The sequence below is a fragment of the Catharus ustulatus genome, chromosome 1, assembly GCF_009819885.2.
Source record: "Catharus ustulatus isolate bCatUst1 chromosome 1, bCatUst1.pri.v2, whole genome shotgun sequence".
In the NCBI taxonomy this organism is placed as follows: domain Eukaryota; kingdom Metazoa; phylum Chordata; class Aves; order Passeriformes; family Turdidae; genus Catharus; species Catharus ustulatus.
Window position 1 is genome coordinate 33,031,882 of NC_046221.1, and position 14,302 is coordinate 33,046,183.

The 14,302-nt window shown below is 44.6% G+C and overlaps 1 protein-coding gene across 1 annotated transcript in view; it reads right to left on the reverse strand.

Moving 5' to 3' along the window:
- Positions 1-14,302, reverse strand: part of RAPGEF5 (Rap guanine nucleotide exchange factor 5) — a 167,139-nt gene that overhangs the window by 104,903 nt on the left and 47,934 nt on the right. The window lies entirely within an intron of this gene.

Genomic DNA, 14,302 nt, shown 5'->3' on the forward strand with positions numbered 1-14,302 from the left:
AGTTCTTTGCTGCTGGCAACCTCACCCAATTAACATGAATTAAATCAATTAAAATCAGCAAGTTTTCCTGGACTTTAAAGTTTTGCATCAAACTAGGAGTTTATCCAGCTAAAGAAACAAGGAACCTCTTATGAAAGAACACGTCAGATTTCTGTATTGCAAACAGCTTCACCTACAGGCAGTTTTATTATCTGTACCCTTTCAGTCAGCACAGCCACCTGCTGTATTTTGGTGGGACATTGAACCCTCACTCAGTCTGAAATGTGACACATGGCAGGTTGGGACATGCAAAGTGACTTTACCTTATAATGCACACATCAACTTAGAAGAACCACACTCAAATATCTTGGATCTTGAGTGATTTCCTGGTTTAGCCACAGCATTTGTGACACCAGAAGTGTCCTTGAAGCAGCAGAGCTGTCACATCTATTTCCTCATGGCTTTGATGGATGGGTGGGAGGGCTGAGCTGGTGTGTTTCCTCCTGCCCACCTCCTCTCTCCTTCACCCCTGTGTACCTGAGCTGCTCATCAGGCTGCACCTGAACAGCCATAGCCCATAGCACAATGTATTCAGACAAGGATCACCAGTCCTGGGTTGCCTTAAAATAACATCTGCGAGGTGAGGCAGTCCAGAATTTGATTGATGAGCAAAGGGAGCAGGAGAAGGGCTAGGCAGATAGCAGTACAATCTTCCCCAGGCATCCTCACCTATCTATTCTCACCTCTCAGCCTGAATCTTCAGACATAACCAGGTTACCATGGCCAAGCTCATACACCTAACGTGAGTCATGAGGTCCAGCTTGGTGTGGCTGTATGGGTGCTATGGGTCTGCTGCAGACAAAAAGCAGCCTAACATTTAGGCAGCATCTAACAACTTTAAAGAAAAGTATCTTTGGACTGTTCTTGACCTCTAAAATAAATGGTAGGGATTTATTTTTTCTTACAGCAGGATTGCTTCTGATATTGCTATATGCCATGTAGGATATAATTTTGTTTCTTCCCCCACAGTTACACCATCAAAAAAAAAGGTAATAAAAAGGTAATTATAAAAGGGGAAATTAGTCATTCTGTCAATGCAGTTTATTCCATTACGGGATCTTTTAAAATCCATTATCAAAGGAAAACAGAGTTCTAACATAAATCTTCACCACTGTGTTTGCAGGCATCGTTTTACCAGCAAACCCCTAAAACTCAAGGTGAATACTGAAAACACAGGGTCAGGCTATAGATGTAGCAGACAGCATGTATAATGGGCATTAGATCCCAGCATATTTAAAGCTAGACCAAACCAAAACACCCTTGGGATATTGTGCCACATCTCTGCCCCAGCCTGGAAAAGGAAATACTCAATGACCCAGTAAGGAGAGGGATGGCCTGAGCAGCCATGTGTGACCCCTGATTTTCTAGCACAGGGCAGGTTTTCTAAAGTCAGCCTACTTTATCCAGCCAGGCTGGGGGCTCTGTGCAGTAGCTTCCAGTTAACCCATCTCCCAGCCTTCCTCCCCAAGAGCTGCCTCATCCTCTTGCACAGTCCCACACATGTCTGACCCTGTTTCACCCACTGCCACTGTGGGAGACACAGAGCATTCAAGACATTGATTTGTTGACCACTACAGAAGAACCTGCCTGAGAAGGAATGCTCAATGCAAAAGGCATTAACAAGTGCTGAAAATCAGTAGTTTGAGCAATTTCTCAAACTGTTAAGTCTGCATTAACAGAACATTTCCCCAATTCTCCTTTCAATTTTCTGATTTCTTCTAAAATCAATTTGCTGTAGGTACTCATGGGCAAAACATCCCCCCAGACTCTGGCTATTAATCATGGCATTTAAAGGAGTGGCACCTTGCTAGTAACAAGACCATGCATCCAGGTTTAAGTGATTTACATTGATCCAGCCAGCTTTTCCACAGTCCTGAGCAGATGGGTGCTGCACAAACAGCTGTGCCAGGGGAAGAGGTTAGTGCCTGCCAACTGGTTTCTTGTCACAGACCTCGGTTACAAGTGTCCCCTTCCCTGCCCAGTGCCAGAGCAAGCACCCCAGAGCACCTTTAACCCAAGTGAACAGGCAGACATTCAGGGAGCAGCACCTGCTGGGCAGGCAGGTTAGAGAGCGGATGGTGTCTGGCCAGGGAGACAGGGACAAGTAGCAAACACTCAGAACTGAGGGCAGCAACATCTCTTACCTGGCACAAAGGGAAAGAGGCTGCATGACCACAACCCCCAATGAATACAGCTATCCTTGAGTGTTGAGTGATTTTAACATGAGCATCGTTTTAAAGATGATGAGAAAATTGCCTCAGTTTAAGTGTACTGTAAGTGAATGGCTTAAAAAGAAAAAATAATTTTTTTTATCAGCGGTTTCGCAACTCTACTCTAAAGAAACCTGAATAAGTTTATCATCCAGATCCAACTCTCCTTGACCTTAATGTTGTTTAGACTGTGTAAGGAATGTAGAAAAGAAGCAGTAAATATTTTCTTAAAGGAAAAAAAAAAACAAACCAGACCTCACACTGACATTCTTGCAGCTCTCTTGGGAGACAAGGAGTATTTGGCCTCTTCTTCGTAAAATTTCCATCACAAACTTGATTTTTTGTCCTCCCTGCCTCTTATCCAAATCTATAAGAACCAGCCACAACTGAACCATTTAACTACACCCAGGGAGCAGTACTCAAAGAATCACACCATCTCACACCTTTTTCCCATCACAAAAGCACAGTCTCTTGAAGGCAGAAGTGTCCACACAGACAAGCAAGAACCCCTAATTGTATTTTCTTGGTTTCTGTAGTAAAAGGTTACTATGTGTTTTGTCCATAAAACAGAGAAAACCCACATATTTCCTAAAACATACTGGTATATTTAGAAATTTATGTTAGTGGGGGCCACCACATACATTGAAATTGATTGCAGCGTTTTTAGACACAGTATGCCTCCTAACCCCACAACAACTCATAGACACTCCTTGAACTGAAGGCACTGCTTTCATGGGTCATTTTGCATGCAATACAAGTTCTGTCACAAAATGCAGGAATTCAAGAATAATTTCTGACATACTGTTAGCTGGCCATTTATTTTTTGATAAGAAAATTTTTGACATTGCAAATTCAACCATAGAAAAAGCAAGAGGAAGCTTAGGGTGGGATGGGAAAGCATTTCCCAGGCAAATGCTGATTCTGGAATTGTACATACAAAAAAAGTTGTGAACTTTGGAGCTGAGCCAAATATTTCCTTCTCCACCACCATAAATCCAGCTTTGCTCCATGATACAAATATCCCAGCATGTTTAACAAAGCAGCAATAATAGGGAAACAGTCTAGGTGGTTTACCCTGATCTACATGTATCTATTTAATGTTGTATTTGGGTTCAGTCTTGAAACCTGAGACAGGAAAAAAAATACAAACAAATGTAGAGTGACCAGTTCTCTTTCCTACCTGCAGCATGTCTCCTTTGGAGGAAAGGTTACCATGAATGACAGAAAAGGATATCAAATGAGCATTAGCTTGCTCATGTGCAGTTCAAACATGTCCATTTGCAAATTAGTCTATGGAATTCAGGATGTTGATGTTTTACGGTCACTTAAGGATCTCAAGGGTCATCATCTGATCTGAGTTCCTTGTGGCCCCACAGAGCAGAGCTGAGATTTTGCTAGTAGATTTTTCTGTAAACTTATGTTACCACAGGGAACTCTTGTGGGGGAGAAGTTTGTCCTTTTGTGATTCCATTTCAGATCATTAAATCAGCAGAAAAAAAAAAATAAATGAAGAAATGAAAATGGAAAACTAAGAAACCAAACTATATCATTTTGTACCTGCTACTACAGCAGGATCAGCCATCACACACGGGGTGTGAAAGGAAAGGGAACGTAACCATTGCTCACACTGGAGCCAACCAGCCGTGTTCCCTCCTGCTTTTACGGCTGTGCCACAAAGTTTAGTGCAGATTCAAGGCACTGGAAGGGATTTGTCTCTCCAGCAGCATGGAGCATTACACGCATGCTAAAGGGCTCACCTTAGCTAGACAGGTTGGCATCCAGTGAGGGTAACAGCCGACACCAGCAGCACTACAGACCTTCTCCTGCCTATGGAAGGATCTGCCAAGGTTACCCACAGAGCAGTGCCTCTGTGACACAGTTCTTTCTGCCACAAACTTGAAGGTAAATTAATTACATCAATCACATTTGATGAGTAAGATTTTTTAAAGTCACATAATATTACAAGCACATTATTTCATTTTAAGGCTTACTCTTGTTCAATATAGCAGAATCGTTTGCCCAACTGAAAGTGGGAAGGACAGTTTAAAAAAAATCCACAAATACAGCAACTCCTGGAACCCACAGCATTGTAATCTTCCCAGAGGCTTTGCTTTATTGTGCTTTCTTCCTTTTCTATAAATGAAATTTCTTCTTGCTACCCCTTCTGGCTGCAAAGATAACCTTCTCAACACAAACCAAGGCACTATCGTCATTCTGCTGCTGCAGCCAGCCAGACTGGAACAATAACACCCGGAGAGGTGTGAACTTCCTCCTTTGGCTTAATAGGGTGTTAACCGTGAAAGCTAATTATTTAAATGCTTAAGAAAGGACTGTCATCACAGTTAACCATTTTGCTGCTGAACAACAGGCAAGGACATCTGGAAGCAGCTGGCTGTGGGTGGCACCCACATGGCCATTCCAGGGAGCCAGTTTAGCTCCCCATCACTGCTGGCTGTCCCACACCCCTTGTACTGACTGTTCCCCCTCTGTGCTACCATCAGGTGTTTGGGATTTGTGCATTGGCAAAGGATTACTACTATCGTGGCTGGGTTTGAAGATCTGGCTGAGGACAGAGCACACAGGCAGCAGGCAGGGGGACAGGACACCCCTCAAGGTAACACTGCTGCCAGACCCCCCGTGGCACACAGCTCCAGCTGCAGCCCTTGAGCTGGCTGTAAGATCCACCTTTGGGGCCAGGACCGCCTGATTTTTGGGGACGAGAGCCCATAAACTGTCCGCAGACATGCCTGTACTGCCCTAGACTGCTCCTAAAACCAAACTGGTTTAGCCTGCTGCAAACCCCCAGGCTGCAAACCCAGGGGCAGCTGAGCGAGGGGGATTCCAGCTGCACAAACACCGCCAGGCTCACCTGGGGCTGCACAGGCTGCACAGGGACTTCACTGTCCCCACAGCTGCTCCACAGGTAGCTCTGTTTACCATACAAAGCTCGGTCACCCCTAAGGCTACATCGCTCATGTACTCAGAGATGCTCCTTCATTTCTGATGCAGACATTAATTTATTATTTAGTACTGTTCTTTAACCTGCTAACATCCTAGAACATCAAACTAGTCTGCCCTTTGTATGATTTCAGTCTTTTCAGCACTCTGTGATCACAATTCATATATTAATCTCTTTTATCTCGCCAGTAAATAAAATTCACCTACTTACTGTCTACAGACAGGAGACTCATTCCCACCCTGGAAGAGCTAAAGAGAATACTTCTGAACACAAGAACTTCATTTATTTGACAAGCCAGGAGACTTTCACTGCTTCATCCCTGCTGGATGGTTATAGCCTGTTGTGGGAATTTTTTTGTTCCTGTCAAACCAACAGGACCTCAGGAATCTGCAAGAATATTCCCCGTGGGAAAGGCTCCAGAATTGCCAGCAGCCTGCACCAGTTGATTTATTGTCAGCTGCTGAGAAGCTCACAACTTCTAGCACTCTTCTGATATTCCAAATTTTTAAGAGGAATGTTTATTTCTCTTCTGCATTTTTTGGTTGATTTTTTTGTTTTGTTTTGTTTTGTTTTTCCAATGGAAGTTGATGGCATGAAGCTTTTAAGAAAAACAAAACCCTGTTTCTTTTTTTTTTTTTAATCACATAACTAAGTTAATTTCATTATTTTTGAAAACTTTACTGTTATTTTGAACAATGAACTTGTGATGTCCCCTGTTGTTCTTTGTGGAGGGTATACAGCGAGCCCTAGAGAGGTTTGGTTACTATGGCAGCTCTGAGCTGTTTGACAGTGTTACAATGTTTGCTGATGCTTATTAATTTATCAGAGTGGAAAAAAATGAATAGCTCATACTGACACCACTGGGGAAACTAAAAGCCAGATCCTCTAGGCTATATAGAGCACTAGTGCTGAGCAATGGAAAAGAAGATGAGCAGCCAGTAAATGTTTTGCAAACCTCAGACTTGGGGACCATTTTAGACCAGACCACATCCTCATGCATGTTCCTGCATTATCCAAGTTCTGTTTCCAAACTAAAGGGGAAACTAACAAGCACTGAGTATCTCTGGAATCCTCAAAAGCTGCTTGTGAGGGCAATAATCCCAAGAACAAAACCTTCCATCTGAGAATTGGTTCCTTATTTACCATGAAAGAGTAATCTTTTCTCAGAAATTACTGAAAAGAGAAAGCTTTTTAAGCTCATCCTTAACATGTTTCCTTTTATTAGCAGTACAAAAATTGCCTTTGAGCTTTCTTATTCGTTTCCCACTATTCCTGCATATATACATGCAAATTATCATACAGATTTCCCTTCACTGAGTACATTACATATCTCTGAAACAGTTGGCAGACCCCTGGGGGGGTGTTGCCCAGACAGCTGTGCAATCAGCTGAGAAAATCAGCTAATTAAAGAAACAAAGAAAATGCAAAAATTATTAGAGACAGACTCCTGCTTACAGCATTGTTCAGCACCTCTGTATGTAAAAAGCACAGCAAGCACGAGATGGAATAGAGGTGCTTGTAAATCAATGAATGAACTATTGCACATGTAACAATGATGCCATTTTCTCTCAAACCCTAATCTGGGACGCAATGATATTTATGCTTTGTAGTTTAAATCAATTTAACATAAATTACTCCAGTATTTTATTTTACAATTACAAAAGTGTGAAATGTAATGTTGGTCTCATAACTGACTTCTGTGTGTAAAAAAATGATCATTAACTTCTGCTTGACCTTAGGTGTACAACTAATATTGAATTTGCACAGAGGGTACTCATTATTCTGATTAGTTTCCATGCAGAAAAAGAAGTTCCCAAGGGTCCTAGTGCTACAAGCCATTTCTCAAATCTCAAATAGGAAACAGGACTCCAGAAAATGATGCAAGAGCATTTCCTCTCATTGCAGAGTTTATCAAAAGGAACAGATAACAGCAAGGGTAGGTATCTGCAACCTTAACAAAGCAAAGCCATTGTGGTAAGAAAGGAGGCTGGCAGATGTAGATTTGGTCTTGCTGATCACCATTAAGGCACCACTCCTTCCCACTGCTCCTAAATGACCACAGGAAGGACAAACTTTAGTTAAAGTGAGGCTCAGGTCTGCCTGCATTACGCATCTATTATAAATTTAAAAATGAGTGTACCAAGTAAAGCCACCAATATTTCCCAGCTCAGTCAGAAAATGGTCATTTCACATTATGGCACAACTGGTTTTGTTGGGAGCTTCTGCTTACTTTATTTATAGGAACCAAAGCCTTTCATCTGGCTTTGAAGGTCTGTGTTTCATGCAAGGTAGTGGTGCATTAGAACAACAAAATTTGTAAAACACCTCTGGCTAAATGAGATGGGTAATTTTTAACAGAAAAACAGCTACTGTTGTTTCAGATGGCCAGAGGAGATTTGGTTTTCAATGCCTGGCCCTTTGTGATGTATGCAAAAATAAGGCCACATTTTTACTCACTTTGTGAAATATAAAGTCATATTTTTATCAAGGAGAAAAAACTGAGAAAAATTATATGAAAATGCTGTAGGATTACTACAGGAACAGACAAAATTAAGGGGTTTCATACCAACTGCAGGTCAAGAGGAAGCATTTGATGCCTGAATACAGAAAGTTTTAAATGTTATCCAGTAAATGTAGATATTTGCTCTCATTTGCACGATTTTTTTTTTTAAATCATATGGTAGTGAATGTATCTATAATAGTGTTGTCTGAAACACGATGATGGAACGATGGAAAAGAAAGAGCCCATTCCACGATCAGAGAATGGCTGCTGGGAACAGATCAAACAAGGAGGTATGGACTGTTGCTGAGAGGGCTGGTGCAAAGTGAAAAACTGCTCTCTATTCCATGGAAACATCCCCCAGGCATGGCCAGGAAAGGAGCAGGAAACAAAGAGGACTCTGAATAAATAAATTCTGTGAACTCATTGTAAATGTCTCTCCCAAAGCCCTGGTAAACAAAACATTCACCTGGGGGTTGTTTTTTGCACAACTGCTATCTTTCTGACCTTACTGTGCCATCTCTTTTTGTGTATGTGCAAAATATCTTTTCCCTACACAGCTATTCTGCATTGCTGATTTCTTCTGTGTGAGTACCTAAGATCACACAGAAAGAACTATCCTCAAGGTTCTGCAAAAACTGCAAAAACAAAACCATAAACGGCCAAAATCCCTCTCACCACAATTCCCAGCAGAGAGCTCTTTTCCTTCTTTTTCCAAGTCTGAGTCCATTCTGCTTTATATCAGCTCTTGAATACACAACAGCTGGTAAGTCTTACTGTGTAGTCCTTTCACTGATGCTGTTCAGGGCATTTCCCACCCCTGGCTTCACCCAGGGTGGGCACAAATGAGCATCATTCCCCAGGGCTAGAAGGGGTCTGGATCTGCCCTTTTGAAATGCTATCATTTTCTGGGTGTGCTTGATCTCAGGAATAATGGAAGAAACTCATGTGATGCATGTAATACATCATTGTAATCCCCATTGGTCCCTAGGGGTAGGGATTCCCTTCAGTAGGGCACAGAATGTTTTAAAAGGATTGCTTAAAGAAGAAAACACAATTAGAATCATAGAATCGTAACTAATGCTGAATTGGAAGGGACCCATCAGGATAATCCCTGAGCAGGATACCCCAAGAATCACCATGTGCCTGAGAGCATTGCCCCAAAGCTTCTTGAACTCTGTCAGGTTGGTGCTGTGACCACTCCCCTGGGAGCCTGCTCCAGTGTCCAACCATCCTCTGGGTGAAGAACCTTTTCCTGATATCCAAACTAAACCCCCTCTGACTCAAATTCATGCCATTTTCTTGAGTCCTGTCACCAGTCACAAGAGTGAAGAGATTAGTGTTCTGCTCCTCTGCTTTCCCTTATGAGGGACCACCATGAGATCTCCCTCAGTTTCCTCTTCTCCAGGCTGAACAAACCAAGATCACCTCCCTTACCTCAAGACCTGAAATCATAGACCTTAAAGAAAGACCCTAAAGTATAGTGTAACTTTAAAAATATTGCTAAGTATTTTCTCAGGTGAAGTTTTATTTTGAATCACATTGCAGTGGAAAAGTAAAGACTAAGTCACCATGACCTAACAGAAGCATAACAGTCCTGCACCTTCACTTTAAGTGGCTATTTCTCCAGGGTGAATCCTGTAAGTATCATTTGCAGAAGAACTCTCATTCCACACAGTTTACTAATTTCAGCCCTTGCTTTAAGCAACTGGGTGCTTGGAGGAACTGAAAATTGTAATGAAATGAGGTACTACTTGAGTCAAGTAAGCAAACTATTGAAAAGAGACATGAAGAGAACAGAAAAGCAGTAAAATCCTACCGATTCACCCTTTTCCCACCCTTCAAACTTTCTCAATTTTTTCACAAGGGAAAATGCACCCCTTTCTGGTACATAACTGTCACTTCATTCTGTAAATAGGATCAAGTTTTTTCATTCCTCGTTATGCCTTTTTTCAGTGGCATAAGTGGTAACAAACTGTGCACATTTTACTCCAATGATATTGAATACCTGGTTGTTTATGAAACATGTAAATTCAATAGTACTTGCTATGTTTGAAATTCACACACAATGCTGAAGTAGTCCACTCTTGAATGACCTTTGATCATGTATTTTTGTGTCATTTTTCAAGTGTGTATGCAAATCTAACTAAAATTTGTAATGGTTTTCATTTTCCATATATTTCAATACTTCTACAAGTAAACAAAATGAATAACACAGCATAGGACATTCAGATAGCACCATATGACAAAACTTTTGCTAATTATGATAAAATAAATTTACTCAGAAGTCTCACAAGGATCTGTACTACTTGAGGAAATGGGATGAAAGATAAAGATGCAGTTTCCTGAGTTAACTAAGCTGATAAAACAGCTTAATGCTGCCAAAAGTGTCTAACTGGGCTCCTTTCCACACACCTCCACCTCTCCACCCTGATAAGAAGCTGCCACCCTCACTTAGTGTCAACTCTAGCACATGTTGCTGCTGTACTATATGCTGCTATATTGTATGCATACTCTGGCTACCCCATCTCAAAAGTAATATAATAGATGTAGCAAAGATAATCAGATTTAACAGAAGAGATTTGGTATGAGGAATGACTAGTGATACAGCTGGGAAATGAGACAACTCACAGGGGTATGACAGATGTGCACAAAATCCTGAACAGTGTAATGACAAATAGGGAATGGACTATTCACCATTCTCTGTCAGCAAAGAGTTATATCACAACAGAGTGGGGGCTATGGGGAATGCTTTGAAAACAAACAAGAAAAAATACGTTTTAACATACTACACATGTGAATTGTGAGACTTGCTGCCATAAGAGATGGTGAAGGTCAGGAGTATAAGCAGGCTTAAAAAGCAATTTGATAAATTAATGGAGAAAAGGTCCAGCAAAGGTTACCTACCACAGTACTGTGGGTACAGTAAAATCCCTCTATCACAGGCTGGTAGATGCTGAGCATGTACACCAGAAGGACTGTGCTTGCTCTGTTTCTCTACTCTAAGCATACCCTACTCATCACTCACGGTAGGAGCGTAGCTGGATGGACTTTTAACCTGACCCAGCCTGACTGTTCTCATGTGTTTAACCGGGCTGACATTGCCTGGAGTGTGTTTGAGTCGAGTCACGCAATCAGCTCTGACAGCAGTGCTGTAGAGGTGCTGCAGTGGCTGGGAAAAGGAATAGCTGTTCACAGCTTGCTTTTCATTCATGTCGGCAAAGCTCAAGCCCCAGTGACTGCTTCATATTGAATTGTCTGCACTAAAACAAAAATACAAAGCAAATCACATAGGCAGTTAGGTTCTGACAGAAGCAATACAAAAGAAAAGGGGAAGGGTGGCTATGCATATATATATGTAAGAATAGGCTGGAGGCAATCCAGAAGATCTCAAATATGGAGTTAATGCATTGCAAAATTCATATTATTATAAATTATTGTACATTATTATAAATAAAATGTAAATGACATATTAAAAAATCAATGGAGTTTGTCAATTCAAGAGTGGTATGACTAAAATGTATCTAATTATATAATGGAAACCTGAATATCATTCATAAGGGAGAAAAACCACACACAAGTTCTAGGGCATGTGTGGCTGCCCTGGATTTCACAGTGGGAGGGAGAAGCACCCACAGACCTGCCACTGCTCCTTTAGTGCCTGGGGAGAAGCTGAGTCACATCTTGCTGCCTCATCCATACCCTGTCAGCTATTATCTTAATTAGCCCCTGTATTCACAAACTCAAAGACAAGAGTCATGCTCTTATCAATTGATCCTTTGCACAAATAAAGTTACATAAATTCCTTTTTCTGTAGAGGGATTTGCTGGGGGTGATGCCATGGGGTGCAGCTCGGTGCGTGCACCGAAATGCAAGGCATCTTGTTTGTGGATGGGATTAACACCAGTACAAAGCATCTACCTGACAGGTTTTGATCAGTTCACATGTACCCGTGTAGCTTTGCCACCAGCTAAAGCCTCCAGCCTTAGGCTATTTGCTGCTTTTTATCCTTGTTTTAGCTACCATCTCTAACACAGAAGAAACATGTCATGAGCCATGACAAGCAATTGAGATAAATGCCAACCCTTGTAAACCTTCAGACGGGAGGCTGCATTCATGTTACATTTCAGCACATTTGCAGAAGCTATCAGAAGCCAGTAAGGTATAAATAAACAAAAGAATTTAATGCCAAGTGCCTACAATTAAATGAAAAGTTCCCTTCTGCTCCAATTACTTGCTTCCCCAAGACCTTTTACCAAACCACAGAAGACAGCATTTAATCTATTTCTAAGGTTAGGCAAGAATAATTTCAATGCATTTTTATAAGCCACAGAGAATTGCACAAGCTCATTTCCCCCTCATAGGTTACCTTTACCATGAGAGCTTTATTCTAATGAAATATAAATGTGATTTCAAGTCAACAGTGTTACTGAGGTCCATCAACACTTCTGAATTACAGACACTTATTTTACCCTGGTTTAGTTTTATTTGCAAAGAAACTAAAAGTGTTGAGCTCCCTCAGCATGGAGGCTCTCAAGCGTGTCTCTGTCAGCATATGCCCTGTTATCAGTTGTATACTTGCAGTACACATATGGAATATGAAAACAGAGCTTTCTTCCCACAGCACAGAAGTTTTTAATTTATCAGGTTCCTCATTTTTCTTTCAGCATCTGCCAGTTTTATGAATTTCTCCTATTCTTCTACACCACAGTCAAAACAGAATAACAGCTCTTGGGGAAAGGCATTCTACCCCACACCCCACTGGCTTTTTATTTTCTGGTAGCAGGCATTCTCCATCAAGTCAGATCCTGTACTAGCAAGAATTTGACACTGTGCCCTACCCCACAGCAGGCTCAGATCTCTACCTCGGTTTTTGTCAGCAGATACAGTGTGGAAATCTTTGCAGTAGCCACAAGTGTAACAGTTGCAATTACTGCCTGTCACTTACATATACTAGGTAGCAAACCCCAGCTTCATTTAAACAAAAACAGTTTCATTCGTGTAACCAAAGGCAATACTTGTATCCCCCCCTCCAAACGCAGCTAGCCTTCCTTCTGGGAACCTCTTCATCTCTTGCACACAGAGCTGCGGTGTTTAGGTGCTTGCACAGTGCTTTCCATGCAACTTAACACAGCGATTACTACAGCAGCTCTAGACAAATAATGCAAAAACTTAAATCAGCCAGTTGTTTTTTCTAGTACAACTAAATCACCGTGAAGGGTCTCTCTAAGGGCAGAGGTACATAGGTACATCCAGAAATTAAACTTACAGTAATTTCACGACTATAAGGCGCACCCTTTTGACTAAAATTTTCCCCTGAACCCGGAAGTGCGCCTTATAGTCCGGTGCGCCTTATCTGATGTGCAAAGTTCGGAAATTTGCAAACCCGGAAGTGAGAGCTGCGAGCCGCGGGGCGAGCCGGCAGGGCCGCGGCTGCTGGGTGGAGGCGGGGCCACGGGGCTGCAGCTGCCGGGTGGAGGCGGGGCCGAAGGGCCGGGACTGCCGGGTGCCCACGGGGCCGGAACTGCCGGGTGCCCACGGGGCCAGGACTGCCGGCTGCCTGCGGGGCCGGAGCTGTTGACTGGAGGCGGGGCCGCGGGACCGGGGCCGCTGGGTGGAGGCGAGGCTGGGGCTGCTGGGTGCCTTCGGGACCAGGGCTTCTGGGTGCCTGCGGGGCCGCGGGACTGGGGCCGCTGGGTGTCCGTGGGAGCGGGGCTTCCAGGTGCCTGCGGGGCCGCGGGACCGGGGCTGCTGGGTGTCCGTGGGAGCGGGGCTTCCGGGTGCCTGCGGGACTGAGGCTACTGGGTGCCTGTGGGAGCAGGGCTGCTGGGTGCCTGCAGGGCCGCGGGACCGGGGCTTCCAGGTGCCGGCAGCACCGGGGCTGCTGGGTGCCCGCGGGGCCGCACACCGGGGCTTCCAGGTGCCTGCGGGACCGGGGCTGCTGGGTGCCCGCGGGGCTGTAGGACAGGGGCTTCCAGGTGCCTGCGGGACCAGGGCTTCCAGGTGCCTGCGGGGCCATGGGACCGGGGCTGCTGGGTGCCCGTGGGAGCAGGGCTTCCAGGTGCCTGTGGGGCCGCGGGACCGGGGCTGCTGGGTGCCTGCAGGACTGGGGCTACTGGGTGCCTGCCCGACTGGGGCTGCTGGGTGCCCGCGGGGCCACGGCTTCCAGGTTCTGGCAGCACCGGGGCTTCCAGGTGCCTGCGGGACCGGGGCTGCTGGGTGCCCGCAGGGCCATGGGACCGGGGCTGCTGGGTGCCTGCAGGACTGGGGCTACTGGGTGCCCACGGGGCCGCGGCTTCCACGTGCCTGGAGGACCGGGGCTGCTGGGTGCCCGCGGGGCCATGGGACTGGGGCTGCTGGGTGCCCGTGGGAGCGGGGCTTCCAGGTGCCTGTGGGGCCGCGGGACCGGGGCTGCTGGGTGCCTGCAGGACTGGGGCTACTGGGTGCCCGCGGGGCCGCGGGACCGGGGCTTCCAGGCGCCAGCAGCACCGGGGCTGCTGGGTGCCTGCAGGACTGGGGCTGCTGGGTGGAGGCAAGGCCGGGGCTTCCGGGTGCCCGCGGGACCGGGGCTGCTGGGTGCCTGCGGGGCTGCGG